The sequence below is a fragment of the Anastrepha ludens genome, chromosome 4 (assembly GCF_028408465.1).
Source record: "Anastrepha ludens isolate Willacy chromosome 4, idAnaLude1.1, whole genome shotgun sequence".
In the NCBI taxonomy this organism is placed as follows: domain Eukaryota; kingdom Metazoa; phylum Arthropoda; class Insecta; order Diptera; family Tephritidae; genus Anastrepha; species Anastrepha ludens.
The window spans coordinates 53,929,091-53,945,661 of NC_071500.1; the positions used below are offsets into that span (position 1 = coordinate 53,929,091).

Consider the following 16,571-nt stretch of genomic DNA (forward strand, 5'->3'; position numbering starts at 1 on the left):
CGTAATGATTTCAACACTTTGCTTAGATATGGAATGTTAACAAACCAATACTTGGTAGATCAATATGCTAAAATTGAATCTGAGAGATTGGCCTACATCCGTAATAATCAAACTAAATTGAGAGCCGAAAATTACGTTCATCTTCAGGATGCTTTACAGGCGAATGAACACCACAACGGCATTGGGCAGTTGGTTATACTACCTTCATCATGCCATGGCTTACGTCAGAAAGTACGGCAAACCTGATTTATTTATAACTGCAACATGTAACCCAAATTGGTCGGAAATCAGAGAAAATATTAACACCAATTCACCACAAGACAGATACGATATAGTTAACAGAGTCTTCCATTTAAAAGTACAGAAAATTCTACACCTCATTAACAAGTCTCATATATTCGGTCCGCCGCACTGTCATATGTACACAATAGAATGGCAGAAGCGTGGCTTGCCACATGTACACCTGCTGGTGTGGTTAGTGAACAAAATTAGACCAAACCAAATTGACAGGGTTATTTCAGCTGAATTACCGGATAAAGATGAAGATCCTATCCTATACGAAATCGTAAAGAAACATATGGTACACGGCCCTTGCGGGACTTTAAACCCGAATTCTCCATGTATGCGAGATTCTAAATGCACCAAAAAATTTCCGAAGTTGTTCCAAACTCAAACAATTACTAGCGATGATGGATACCCCAAATATCGTCGACGATCGCCAGAAGGGGGTGGGCAAATTGCTACCGTCCGAAACATTGATATTGACAACCGATGGATCGTTCCCTATAATCCGCTCCTTTTGAAAATTTTTGATGCCCACATCAACGTGGAGTTGTGCAATTCAATAAAGTCAATCCAATATGTTACTAAGTACATTAATAAAGGCAGTGATCAAGCCACTTTCAGCATACAATCACCAAATGAAGTGGAAATATATCAGTCTGGACGTTACATCTGCAGCTCTGAAGCTGTATGGAGGATTTTATCATTCGAAGTGCACGACCCGTCTCCCACAATTGTCCACCTTGCAGTTCATTTAGAAAATGGACAAAGGGTATATTTTACTGAGAACAATATACAAGAAGTTATTAATAACCCGCCGGATACAACATTGACAGCATTCTTCAAGTTATGTGCTCAAGATGATTTCGCGAAAACACTGACATATGACAGAGTTCCAAGTTACTATACATGGAACCAGAGTTCTAAAGCTTTTCAAAGGCGAAAAAAAGGTACTGCGGTTGATGGTTTCCCCGGAGTAAAAAAAACGGATGCTCTTGGCAGAGTCTATGTGATTCATCCCAACAACAGCGAATGCTTTTATCTGAGAATGTTACTTCATATTGTAAAAGGCCCGACATCCTTTGCTCACCTAAGAACTTTACAAGGTGTTGTTTACAATACTTATCAAGCAGCATGCAAAGCTATGGGGCTCTTGGAAGACGATTCTCACTGGGAAAATACATTATCAGAAGCAGCTGTTTGTAGTTCAGCTACATCATTAAGATATTTATTTGCCGTCATAGTAGTGTTTTGTCAAGTAACTGATTCTGTTAGTCTATGGAATAAATTTCAAGAAAATATGGCCAGTGATATTCTGATTCGGCGACGGCAAGAGTCAAACTCTGTTGATGTACAATATGACCAAAACATATTTGACGAAGCATTATTTGAATTAAACAAAATAGTGCAATTACTTTCGGGTAAAACGATCAAGGATTTTGGGCTGCCGATGCCAGCTAATACTACTAACTCTGATTTAACTAATAGTGCCGAGTACACAAGAGAAACATCATACGATCAAACGAGACTTTTACAAAATATAGCTCAAGATGAGCCACGATTAAACATCGATCAGAAAAAAGTATTCACTGCATTACTATCAACAATTGATAACAATGAAGGGAAATTGTTTTTCCTTGATGCCCCAGGAGGCACAGGAAAAACATTTTTAATCAATCTGCTTTTAAAAAAAGTGAGATCTACCGGAAAAATTGCGTTAGCTGTTGCGTCATCCGGCATTGCCGCTACTCTTTTGGAAGGAGGCCGAACCGCACACTCTACATTCAAGCTCCCGCTGAAAATCGCAACCGATGATGATAACAGCGTCTGTAGTGTTTCTAGACAGAGCAATACAGGAAAATTGATGCGTGACTGCTCATTAATAGTCTGGGACGAAGCTACCATGTCAAACAAGACGTCTGTGGAAGCACTGGATAGGACAATGCGCGATTTGCGCAACAAAAATTCACCTATGGGTGGATGTACAATTCTGTTCTCAGGAGATTTCCGTCAAATCCTACCAGTTGTGACTCGAGGAACACGTGCTGATGAAATAAATGCTTCGCTAAAAAGATCCCACCTTTGGTCGCATGTCAATAAATTAGATCTTGAAACTAATATGAGGGTTTCGTCATCTTCACGTGAGAACAGGCTATTTCCAGAGATGCTACTAAAAGTTGGCAATGGAGAATTAATACAAAGTGAGGGAAGGATTAACCTAGAAAACCTTTGTGTTTTGATAGACAACATCCAAGAGTTAGTCAACAATGTCTATCCTGACATTGATAACATAAGTTATAAGACAATATCTTGGTTTAAAGAAAGAGCTATTCTGTCACCAACTAACGAACAAGTAGATAAAGTAAATAACTTGATTATTTCAAAGATTGATGCGCCGACGAAAATATACTACTCGGTCGATACTGTTCTCGATTTGGAAGAAGCTGTTCAATTTCCTACAGAATTTCTAAATTCTTTGAACCCGTCTGGACTACCTCCTCACAAAATGGAGCTGAAAATAGGTTGTCCTGTTATTTTATTAAGAAACCTAAGTCCACCTAAACTTTGCAATGGCACGCGTTTGCTGGTAAAATCACTGAAAACTTTCATAATAGAGTGCACAATACTCACAGGATGTGGTACCGGAGAAGATGTATTGATTCCCCGAATCCCTCTGATACCATCGGATCTACCATTCCAATTTAAACGCTTACAATTTCCGGTAAAGACATCTTTTGCAATGACCATTAATAAATCTCAGGGTCAAACCTTCAACGTTGCAGGCTTAGATTTGAGTGTTGACTGTTTTTCACATGGCCAACTGTATGTCGCTCTTTCAAGAGTAACCTCTAGAGAAAACATGTTTGTATTGTCTAATGACAAGAAGGCTATGAACGTTGTATATAAAGACATTCTGTAATATAGTAATTGTTGTAAAAATAAAATAAACACATATGTAAAAATGCAAAAAGTTAATATGCAAAAATGTAGGGTATGAATTTAGATATCCCAAAGATAGCAGGAAATCTTCATGCTATAAAAAAAGGGGAATTGTTTTACTCCAAATTTAACGCGTGCGGGCCACGGGCAGTAATGAATAAGCCACAACTACTGGATCGATTTTAATAATTTTTTCAGTGAGTGACATAGGGTATATATTTTATACCCGTGCGAAGCTGGGCGGGTTGCTAGTTATGTATAAATCAATGAAATGTTCCTATGTGCTTTGTTAGCTTTAATTTGCTTATTTGTTCGAACATTAGTTGTTACTCAGGTTGTTTATTTAATCTTTTTGATAGTTATGCTGCTGCTCGTCAATGACTTTAATAGAAAAACAAATTATTAAAATATCTTAAATATTTTAAAAATGTTGGCATTTTATGCTCTAATTTTTGTCCGCGGTAACTCATAAACAGTTAGTCGCGATGTCCCGCATATATCAGGCCAGTCCATAAGATCGTGCGTTTTTTAAAGATGGTTTGAAAATTAATAAAAAAGATGTTTAATGTATTTATTAATCAATAATATATTTTCCTTCATTATTTACAATGTCTTCCCAACGTTTAGGCAAATTTTTAATTCCCTGCTCAAAAAATTTGTTGTCCTTGGAGCCAAAATATGCTTCGATATTCCTTTTTATAGCTTCTTTTGCGGAGTAGTTCTTGTTACTCATATGGAATTGCAGTCCACAGAAAAGGTGATAATCACAAGGTGCAATATCCGGAGAGTATGGTGGATGCGGCATTAGCTCCCATCCGAGCTCGTTCAGCTTGCCTAATGTTTGCCTTGCGGTATGAGGTCTTGCGTTGTCGTGGTGAAACAATGCTTTGCGTCTATTCACTAAAGACGGTCGATTTTTTTTAAGTGCCTCATTCAGGTTTGATAGCTGATGGGAATAATAAACAGCAGTTATCGTCTGGTTTGGTTTCAGAAGTTCATAATAAACAATACCGGCCACATCCCACCAAATAGGTAGGAGAATCTTCTTGGGGTGAAGGCCATCTCTAAGGGTCGGTTCTGGTGTTTCATCTTTATCTAACCATTGACGTTTGTGAACAGGTGTATTATAAAGGACCCATTTTTCATCACCAGTAACGATACGGTTCAAAAAACTTTCATTTTCAAGCCGTTGTAGGAGCTGAGAACACACATTCACTCTCTGCTGAAGGTTGGCGCCGGAAAGTCTATGCGGAACCCATTTTCCCAGCCTTGAAACCTTTCCCAACTGAACCAGGTGCCTGTAAACTGTTCCATGCGATGAATTTAACCACTGAGCTATCATATCGACTGTCTAATTGGCTCAGCTTCCAAGAGTTCGAGCAAGGCGTCGGAGTTAAAGACTTCAGGACGACCAGCGCGTGGGGCATCCTCCACGTCGCAGTTACCACTTCGGAATTTTGAAAACCACTTTTGCGCAGTCCTTACACTCACGGTATCCTCTCCGTGAACAGTGTTTATTTCTGCAGCAGCAGTTGTTGCATTTTTACCACTTTTATAAAAAAATACAAAATATGCCTCTTATACGCGTTCAAAGATTCCATTTTATTTTTTAACAAGACGTGCTTTAAATCAGTAGTTCCGTTATATTCCGCGAATAATTTTTGTATGCAAAAATCGTACAAAAGAGAAATTATGGGTAAAATACGCACGGACTTATGGACTGACCTGATACTTATGTATATCGTAATGAGCAACCCATTAAGTAAAAAGTTGATAAAAAAAAACGCGCTCAATCTGTTAGTAATCCGATATAATTAGCGAATCGTTTAAGACACATTGTCGTTGCCCCATTTATCAGCGTTCGTTGAACATATTTTGGCACTGCAGAATTTAATTAAAACCAAACTTAGGAACCAACACCAACTTTTACTAAGTACTTTCACAGCTTTAGTACAAGCTAATCATTTGATTGAAAATATTGATAAATACTGCTTCAATTTCAAATTATTTTCTGTTTAGAGAATTACAATTTGCATCAATGAAACTCTCTTGATGATGTGCATGTGATAATTTTTTGCAAAACTTAGGCCGCCGTAGCCCGGGTTCGAAACGCCAGAGTATAAAAACAAGTGAGGCAGTACTAAACTCAGTACGAACCGAACTTTTTATACCCGCGCATTTTAATCAAGTTTGCTTTGGGACGGACAGACGGAAATTTAGTCTCAATATATGATAAGTAGGCATGGTTTTCATCCGATCTCAATAATATTTATATCGTAAGTTCATAATGGGGGTAGTAATACCCCCATGTTTGGGTGAGTTTTATTAAGTCATTATCGATATACATACATACTTTCACTGGAAAATGTATGCGGCACCGCCCATTTCATCGTATTTTTTATTTTATTTACATATATTTATCTGGATTCCCTTATGCTGTCATATACAACCAGTATGCGTGCCAAGTGAGCGCGAGTATAAAAGAAATTAATAACGGTCGCTCCGCAGGCAGGCAATGGCAATTCGCTTAATGTGAATTCTCATAAAAAACATCTTCCGTTCGGAGGTGTCTTAAATATGTTCGTCCCTTCATCAAGACGAATACCACAATTTGGAGGAGGAGCTCGGCCAAAGACTGAACAAAGGATGTACGCACCAATGGGCCTTTGTTTCTAAAAATAATAGCAACACTTGTGATCTCTTTTACAACATTTATTTATCAATGTATACGTATGAAGGTTGACGTTTGTTTTTTTGTTTTTTTGTTTAGAAAAAAGTACAAATTTCATGTCAAATTACCATTAAAAACGAACTATCAACTACGAATATGTCTTTCCTAAAAATCGAACTCTGAGCCTGCTGAATATCAAGGCAATATGTTACCGGATCGGTCATTTGACACCAGCGGGAGCTAATTTGCGTCGTTTCTCCAAAGAACTGTCAAAACAGAACCAGTTCGAGGTGACATAGGAAGCTCAGCAGAGTGGGCCAATTGCCACACTTTAAGATAACGCCGCGTAACAAAATACAATTGAAGACCCTGCGTGAGGTACATATAGCGGTAACCGATACTGTCCCCAAGGGACTAGTTCTAAAGTGGTGCGATTTACTGCGGCGTAGTTATAAAAATATTATCTTCCATATAATTTTTTTGGTATATAAATTCTAGTCCACTTGAAAAGATTGCGCGCATTCACTACCGCTACCAAAAATTATCAGACATTTTTTAATAACAGTTTACTTCTTGCGACACGATGTAAGCGTGCCAAAAATATCTAATCAAAAATAATATTTGGTATTTTGAAGATTGCAAGTCATTCGCATTAACCCTTGTCTCCGCTATGCTTGTATAGGGTGGCCCATGACAAAATTTGCTTTTTGAATCGGCTATAAAAAAAAACTAATCAATATTTTTTCAAACTTTTTTTCATTTTGAAGATTGAACATTGTCATTTATGAATAAAGACTAATATCGTTCAAATGACTGCCACGATTGGCTTTACAGTAGGCCAATCGATCAACCCAATTTTTAAGCACATTTTCGATTGTTTGGGCTCCAATTTCATGAATGCCAACTTCGATTTCGTGTTTTAAAGCATCAATCGTCTCTGGATGGTTCGCATAGCATTTGTCCTTAACGGCTCCCCACAAAAAATAGTCCAACGGGCTTAAATCACAGCTCCGAGGCGGCCAATTGATATCGGAATTTCGGCTGATTATTTGGTTTTCAAAAACGGTAGCCAAAAGTTCGAGTGTAACTTTGGCAGTGTGACAAGTTGCACCGTCCTGTTGAAACCAAATATCGTCCATGTCATCCTCTTCAATTTTTGGAAACAAAAACTCGTTGAGCATGTCACGGTAACGCTCACCATTTACTGTAACCGCGGCTCCTCGCTCATTTTCGAAAAAAATGGCCCGATGATGCCGCCAGACCAAAAACCGCACCAAACAGTGACTCGTTGTGGATGCATTTGCTTCTCTACAGTAACGTGTGGATTTTCTGAGCCCCAAATCTGACAATTTTGCTTATTGACGTAGCCACCGATGTGAAAATCAGAATAGAAGAAGAAGACTCACTACTTTAGAAATAGGTTTTCAATATTTCCCAATTTTGTTCAATCGTATAGCGTCCCATTTCGTAAATGTCAAACCTTTAAGTAAATTATGAACACATTTTTCATGTCATTTGTGTTACCATTCTCAAAAAAATAGGTGGTTCAAAAAGCAAACGCTCAGGAGGTTGCGTAGATACGTAGAGTTTAAAGATTGCTTGAATAATGCCGAAACATGGAATGCTTTTCGTGACGTTGTGGATATTTTTCTGCAAAATAATAGTTCCTGTATTGTAAAATGTGTTTCAAATTACGCGCCTAGATTCTGTTTAAAAAAAAAACAAGTACAAATTTAGAGAGAATTAAGATTTTCAAGGACTCACTTATACATTAGTGCATTGAGTTCAGCAATCTCGATCCAAATGTTATGTTTCAGCTCTGGAATCATTGTTGATTTATACACATAGACTTTACTTTTCAAAAAAACCCACAATAAGTAGTCTAGTGGAGTTAGATCGCATGATTTAAGCGACCAGTTGAAGTCACCATTTTGTGAAACTAATCCATCGGGAAACTTAGGTTGCAATAAGGCAATGTATTCCTGTATTGTGTGACTTGTGGCTCCACCCTGTTGAAAATAAAGATCTTTTGTCTATTTCATCAAGTTCAGGCCACAAAAAATTTTCAATCAGTTGTCTACAGCGCTGTCCATTGAGAGTAACAGCTCTTTAATTTTCATCTTTGAAGAAAACGGGTCAATCATTCTACCAGCCCAAAAACCACACTGAACAGTAGATTTTAGTGGATGTAATGATTATTACGATCACTTAATATAATTACACGTTGTATAGATGAGTCGGTTATTTTATCCTGAAGAACTTCTGGCTGGCATAACTACTTCAGCGAAGCTGTAGTAATATACCTGTTAGGTTATCAGGAGGTTCATGGAAACATTGGCGGGCCAGGGAAAATCGTGTAATTCGATGAAAGTAAGTTTCTCACGAGAAAATATAACAAAGGTAATTTGGCTGAACAATGGAAAAATTGGTAACAGTATTACCATATTATATGTTTTATATTTCTCAAAGAGGGAAGTCGAAAGCCACTGGGCGCACGGGATGATTGCTGATAAGAAGAATGACCTCTATATGTATATCTGGAGGTGGGTCCGGACTGCATTCGGTCACCAGCGGTCCTGATCATACTGATTAGCATTACTACTGCAAAAATAATGATAATGAAACTCTTATTTTAACTTCTTCTTCTTCACAATTGGCGCGATAACTGCTTACGCGATTTTGGCAGAGTTTAACAAAGCGTGCCAGTCGTTTCTTTCACATGCTAACCGGCGCCAGTTGGTCACATCAAGTGAAGCCAAGTCCGTCTCGACCTGATCCTTCCAACGCAGAGGAGTCCTTCCTCTTCCTCTACTACCATCAGCTGGTACCGCATCGAATACTTTCACGGCCGGAGCGTTTGTATCCATTATTGCCAACATGATCCAGCCAACGTATCTGCTGGATCTTTATTCGCTGCTCTATGTCTGTGTCGTCGTAAAGCTCATACAGCTCATCGTTCCATATATATTCGCCGTTGTCAACGTGCAAAGGTCCAAAAATCTTCCGCACAATCTTTCTCTCAAATACCCCAAGTATCGCTTCATCGGATGCTTATTATTTTAACTATCACTAAAAAATTAGTGATAGTGTAATTTAGTAGTAGTTCAAAATGCCCAACCCTGCTGATTAGAAATCAATAAATTCGCAGATTTGGAGTTTCCACAGACACATTGACATTTTGCTTTGATAATTTATTTTTTCTTCTGCCTCTATCTCTACTATATACTCAAACTTATACGTTATATATATAATATAATATATCTTTTCAACGATATTTTAGAGCAATTAGCAAGTACGGTCTTGAAAGAATGTTATTTTTTTCGTAATTTCTGGATTTTCTCTAGTTTATAGAGGCCCTATCAGGTTAGGAGTTTGATAATTATACAGCTTGGTCGATGGCCTTCCAGATGGTGCTGGTAGGATGTGCCACGCTCAGACTCTCTTCGCCCGCCACCCAAATAAAGTGTAGCCGTAATGGAAAGTTTGGACGGTTTTTGATTATTGAGGAATTTATAAATTTTAAAATACGCTATCTTAAAGAAAGAAGTCAATAACTCGTATTTATCTACCTAGAAAGCCTGTTTGATAGTCACTCAAATCAAAAGTTCTATACGGCTAAAAAATTCAGCTGAATTTTATAATCGCAAATTATCTATCCGCATAGGAGGGCCAATATCGAGATCTCTTAATTAAAAGTTATTTATTTTCAAACCGCCTGATTAAATTTTAATATACCCAATAAGTGTTTCCCAAAAAGCGCAGAGCATACATTACAGGGTGCGTAGGGTATTTGAGGACAATTTGAGAGTGAAACTCATGAGCTTTGATTTTGAACAAAATTTAATGAAACTGCATGAATTTTTTACACAAAATTAACTTATACTCGTAGATCTATAAAATCATTCAATAAAATGTTCATTGCAATAACCTCCTTGATCCGGGTTTGAAAACGATTGCATGCCCGAATGAAATGCTCCTTATTCATATTGACCATAACGGTATTAATTGAAGCCTTCAGAGATGAAATGGTGGTATGAGGATACTAATTGGTTTCACGCTCAACGACGCCCCATACGTACAGGGTTGCCCATATTCGACGGACCCATCTGGCAACCCTGTATCTTTTGACGGAGACGTCAAATCGCTTAATGACATACCGCGTTGAAAGCATCAGTCCAAGCAGATTTTTACCACGGAACAGTACACGCCACACGAGCGCTCCCAAATTGTTAAAATTCTCACTGATTTTGAAGGTTCTCGTCAATAATCGCTTTTACCTGTTGAATAAGTACTTAAAATTGTTTGCGTTTTGCAAAAGATTCTGGACCGCCGTCTGATGCTTCCAATTCATGGCGTACTTTATAACCGATTGAACGAGTGCACTTAAGAAAATTAGAGATTCTATCATTAATCGGTGCGATTTGCACATACTCGTATGGCGATGATAACTGCTTGTGTCTTAATTTCTTGAGTTAAGTTGTAGTCCCACATGTTTTATCTGAAAAACACCAAAAAGAAAAGTTATGGTTTCGGTAAGTTATAGCTACATATATGCATGTTCTCAAATATCGTATGCACCCTGTATATCTACACCGGACATGCACACCATCACTGAAAAATTGGAAAAGTAATGATAGATACCTTTGTGAACAGATAATAGACATAGCGTTTTCATTCTCCTTATTCAATTGTAGATTTTTATACCCGCGCACTTGTGCCGCAGGGTATTATAATTTTGTTCATAAAACGGTTGTATGTAACAACATAAAGGAATCGAGTGAGATATAGACATATTTGCATCAAAATTATCAGAATGATGCAAAGGAGTCGACTTAGCCATGTCTTTCCGCGCGTCTGCCCGGGAGCACGGAAACTCGGACAAAAATTTATTTATTTGAATGAAACCCAATATAATTATTACTCCATATCTAAAGTAGGTTGGCGATGGAGTAGAAAAAAAAAAGAAAAAAAAAAACAAAAATGATATATCTGTTAAAGTAAGTCCAGCAAAACTACTCAAATTTCATAAGTCCCAAAATAGACGAGGACATAAAATTTTGGAAAAATGTTTGAGGAAAATCGTTCTTATCGATGATCATTTAATAAAACTCGCCCTAACTTTCTACACGTATTGCATCTCTCCTAATTTAATCCGACATTCCTTCTCTGTATTTCGTACTGATCTCTCCATCCGCAAACTGGATTTTGAGGGTTATGCTAGGGGAGAGTCGACTCGGATATACATAGGTATCTCTGTTTTCAATGACGGATCAAAGATGGAGTCTGGAATGGGAGCTGTGGTTATCCCTAAATCAGCCAATATTTCAGTCTCCTTTAAACTGCCGCACACGAGCAGCGTTAGGGATCGCTGTTGGGAGGGAGACACAATTTTTTTCTCTGATAGTAAAGCTGCGATCAAGGCCCTGTCGTCGCCTATTACAACTCTCTTCTGGTAAACTCCTGTAAGGAGAAACTCAAACGTCTCAAAAGTTCAGGAAATATTTCCTTTATCTGGGTTCCGATTACAATTGTCCCCTTCTCGGACATCGGTGTCCCCTTGACCGTTGTTAAAGGGAAACTTCACAATTTCTTTCTAAAAAAACGCAAGACGGATGGAGGTCTGTCCCATCGTGTGCTATTTCAAAAACAGTATGGCCTCAAGACGATAGAATAGATGGGAATTCCCCGCCATTCAATTTCCAAACTCATTGCGGTGTTCACTTGTCACTGGGTAATCGGTACTCATCCGGAGAAGCTGGGAATTCCGTACAACCCCTATTGCAGAAGCTGTGGGGATCCTGCAGAGAAAGAGACTGTTGAGCACTTTCTCTGCAAATGTCTGGCTCTGGCGGCAAGTGTCATTTGTAGTACATCTGGGGTACTCTTGCCCTCTAACCTACTTACCTACCTACCACGTTTAATATGTTAATACTAAATTTCTGTTCCTAATGCGACAAGCTATAATTCCCATTGCATATGAGCTTGTTTGTTTCCAAAAATGAAAAGCCAGCAAGAATTAAATTTTACTTGGCGGAGCGAATTTAGCCTTCCTTACTTGTTAACTATAATTTGCAGTATCTGTCATTTATCGCTTGGACCGTTCATATGTAGAAGTCTTTGAGTATATAAAACCCGATACCACTGTGGATAAAAATTATTCGTTTAAAATTTGTGTTGCAGTTATGAAGCTTCTGAGCATTTTCGCCTGATGCATTGCTGGCGCTGCACACGCCTTCAGCGTAGTGGAACTCACCCCGCGCCACATTGAATCGCCAGTGTTAGCCAATATCGTTGAATCAACTAATAATATCGAACCGAATGGACGGATTACTAATGGGGAAAAGGCTACTGCTGGTCAATTTCCCTACCAAGTTGGTCTTCTACTGAAATCGAATGCTGCCTCCTCGGCCTGGTGTGGTGGTTCTTTGATTTCGAACACGTACGTCTTGACAGCTGCGCACTGCATTGACAGGTAAGACAACTCTACATATTTTTTATGTATCAAAAATTAATTTTCAAAATATATTCTCTCAACAGTATCGCTGAAATTACAGTTTATTTGGGTGCTACTGAACGCACATCCCCCGAATTTACACACACAGTTACCAAAGCCGATGTTATCATTCATTCTGGCTGGAACAGAAGAACCCTGAGGAACGACATTTCACTCATCAAAATCCCATATACACCTTATACAAGTAAAACTAGTGCAGTCCAGCTACCCTCCATCGCCAATTCCTACTCAACCTATATTGGTGAGCGAGTTGTTGCATCTGGTTGGGGTCGCACTTCTGATTCTAGCAACTCAGTCACCAAACATTTGATGTTTGCCACCTTAGAAGTCTTTTCGAATTCATTGTGCGCTAAGCCCTATGGAAGTTCCTTTGTGCGATCGTCCATCATTTGTGTTGCGACGCCTAGTGGTCAGTCCACCTGCAACGGTGATTCTGGTGGTCCATTAGTATTGGAATCGTCTAAGATTCAAGTTGGTTTAACCTCGTTCGGGGCAAGCGTTGGCTGCGAGTTGGGCTATCCAATCACATTCACCCGTTTGACCAAGTACTTAACATGGATCAAGGAACATACTGGAGTTTCATACTAAATCGAATTAAGTATTGATGCATTCGAGAAATTCAACTGAGGCTACGTATTTACTTTAATAAAATGAAGAGTTAGTGATGGGAATTTACAATTTATGAGAATATTGGCCTTAAAGTGGTTACAAAGTAAAAATATTCATTGGTATGAAAAAAAAACGCCAGTTTAATCCTTAAACATATCGCACCCTAAATACAAAAGGGTCACAACTCAAAATGTTCCTTCTGCTCAAATATGAACGAGACGTTATCAATAAAACGGTCCGCGGATGACATATGGCAAAAATAATTTTTTTGTTTTTTGGTAGGACTGTTATAAGCTTACATGGCAAATTTCAGCGTGATATGTCACATAGTTTGTTTTCTGTGCTACTGTAAACAAGTCAAGCTCGAGTGTGGAAAATTTTGAGTTGTGACCCTTTTGTATTTAGGGTGCGATATTTTAAATTTGCCTAAGCTTTCTTTCGCTGCTTGATTTGCTTCTTCTTTCAAAAGCTATTATCTTTTATTTTATATAAGCAGGTCAATACCGGATTTTATTTAATAAATTAACCACTTATTTAGATGGGCTGTTTTTAAAGAAAATTCTTTGGGCGACATCAGAGGCCCATTGTGGCGTATAGAAAAGCTTTCTCTATTACTTTATCAAAGAATCTTTGAACCGTCCCGTTTCATTGGCGAATCCAAACCTTTTGAACAACAAAATTGTGCCAAAATTGTCCAGATTCTCAAAATTCAAGGTGTGTTCTTCGAAGTTTGAAGTACTGAATGTCTTCTGTCAACCCATACAAAAATGTTATTCGGAGCTCCGGATCTGGAGGCTATATAAACCATTGTCTTTTGTACTCTTCTCATACTCATACTCATAGTCATACACTTTCGTATTCCTGTGAGACCGAGTGCAGTCGTTTCTCAGAGCCTCAGTTACTATTTCATCGTTTATCACATGCAGGCCATAGATGTCCGGCTTAGTCAACTTGCTGTTAGTAGATTCTTTAATCTACTTCGCAATTTATAAAAACTGTAAAACTAGCGCACTTTACTCGGATCTCCCAAATCCGAGCTCAAACTATTTATTTACTATGTTCCGGGATCTAGCTAAAATTGAATAGCTGATATTTAAAAGAGATTTAGGGGACTTCGAAATTCTTGAGCATATGTATTTGAATTTGCTCTTAAGTTGATGCCTCTCAACAAAGCAGTCGAGTTGTGAGAGAGTGAGGTCCATCGTACTACAAGCGTTACGGCTTGTTGATTATCTAAATTTAAAGTACCGAATATAAAAATTCCATCATCCATCTATATCCAGATATTACTGTATTTTTCATTACATTAAGTTCCATTACCCGGAATACCAACCAAATCATATTTAATTCTTTATGATGAGTTAACGTGGGCTTCACCAGTTAAATTAAGCATTTAGCTTTAGGATGCATATTTTTAGGCACTTGCGAAACTGCTTTACCTACAATCACAATATGTGTTGCGATAACGGATGTGTACCGACAAAGGAAATCCTAATTGCTATCTGAGCATTGATCGTGGGAACATAGCAAACGACTGATACACACTCGGTTCACTTTTTCAATAAACGCCATGAATCAATTAGTAAAGATTACGTAATTGCCAAACCGTGTATTTGTAATCAAATTTGAGAAAAAAGTTGGTGACGCAGTGTTTCTGATATTTTTCGTTTTGTTTACATTTCACTCTGCTTTATAAACACTTTCAACCGATTTTAGTTACACACTTAGACTTGCCATACATTTTGTGACAAATTTTACATACGGCGAGCACAAATTCGCAGAAAAAAGTCGTTCGAAAGCATTGTCTACTCATTAACTACACTCAGCTTCGGGGCAAATTTCGCTTATTAACAATGTAGTGGGGAGCTAAGGAAAATCGCATTGCACGATTGTAGTATATGAATGTGGGAAGAGTGCAAGTGAGATTTACGAATTACTGAAAAAACTTAATATTCCAAAAATGTTTGTTTACCGCACGATCAATCGTTTTTCCCAAACGTCTGTCTGTCACAGAAAAAGAAGTGATCGTCCTCGCATGGTTCGAACCAGTGCAACCTTAAAAGCCGTTCGAGAAAGAATTCGCAGAAATCCCCATAGAAAGCAGAAAATCATGTTCAGGGAAATGATTGCATCGACCAGATCCATGTCGAGCCTACTTAGAGTTGATATCTGCATGAAAGCCTCCCGCCGCTCAACTGGTCTGCTTTTGACTCTACATATCCAAGCAGCTTCTTCGGTGGCACGCGCTCAACGGCCATGAAAATATTCTTTCACAGATGAGAAAATGTTCACTGTTGAAGAAGTTTTTATTAAGCAAAACGACAAAATCTATGCTAAAACTTCTAAGGACGAAAAAAATATTGTTCCAAGGGTTCAGCGTGGCCACTATCCAATATCCGTAATGATTTGGTGGGGAGTGTTTGTTAAGGACATTACATCTTTTCATTTCTGCGAAAAGGGGGTTAAGAGCAGGGCAAAAGTGTATCGGGAGGATGTCTTAGAAAACGTTGAGAAGCAGTTGAGCAGTACTCATTGATTAGAATAATACCGGTAATAAAATGATCAATTTGTCTGGAAGAATTCGAACTCTACAAAAGACTTAATTAGAATGAATGATAAGTTAGTGCCGGACAGATGTTCTATGATTGGGTGTTTTATTTTCGATCACAATAACGAACAAAAAATGCAGATTGTAAAATATTGTATTAAGTTTAACTTTCACAAATTAGAGCCCAAAGAGCACAAAGAACAAACAAATTACATAATATCAGTATTAATGTGAATATGTATTTGGTTTCCGGGCGCATAAAAATTAGTCTGAAAACTAACTAGCATAATTTTATTTATACCCCTAAAGTGAATACTTCAAATTTTATTTCTTTGTTCGTTTTTTTAATAAATAATCAGTTTTAATTTTGTTTAGTATTTACTAATAGTGTAAACAATTTTTTATTGTTTTCCTGAAGGAAGTCTCATTTATTTTAAGGGAAAAATTCTGTATACACGTTTGATATGAAATACAATGTTTTAAATGTTGAAATGGAATGAAATGGAAAACATCCTGTTTTTATTTATTTTATTTCAATTGGTCCAAAATTGATTATTTTAAAAACCTGGTATGGTATCGTATTTCCAAATGTATGGCTGGCAATTGACATTTCATTCATTTATCAAGCCACTTTCTACCTCGACAAACTGGTTGAGCTGATAAGTGAACTAGTAGTATTCTAGTTCACATTTAGTATTTTTCACTGCAGGCTGTTTTAAATGATAATACGAAAAAGAAACATTGCTGGAATGAATTTTATTTTTAGTTTAGTTTTATATTCTGGTAGATAATTTCATGTAATTGTTTTTTTTTTAATATGACATCCACCATTGTCCGCCGCAGTTACGAGTTACATGTTCGATTGGATTAGTCCAATTCTTGACTACTTTTCCAATAAATCTGAATAATAAATCTAAATGAGCCCAATTAGCAAAAATGAGCCACAAACCGTGGTCATTTAGCTTCAAGTCTTGCACGAGCTGTATTTTGTAGGCACGTAGGCCAAG

At 37.8% G+C, this 16,571-nt stretch overlaps 1 pseudogene; it reads left to right on the top strand.

Annotated features, from left to right (window-relative positions):
* Window positions 1-12,075: 12,075 nt before the first annotated feature.
* LOC128861463 (serine protease 1-like) lies at window positions 12,076-12,995 on the top strand (annotated as a pseudogene).
* The last annotated feature ends 3,576 nt before the right edge of the window (window positions 12,996-16,571 follow it).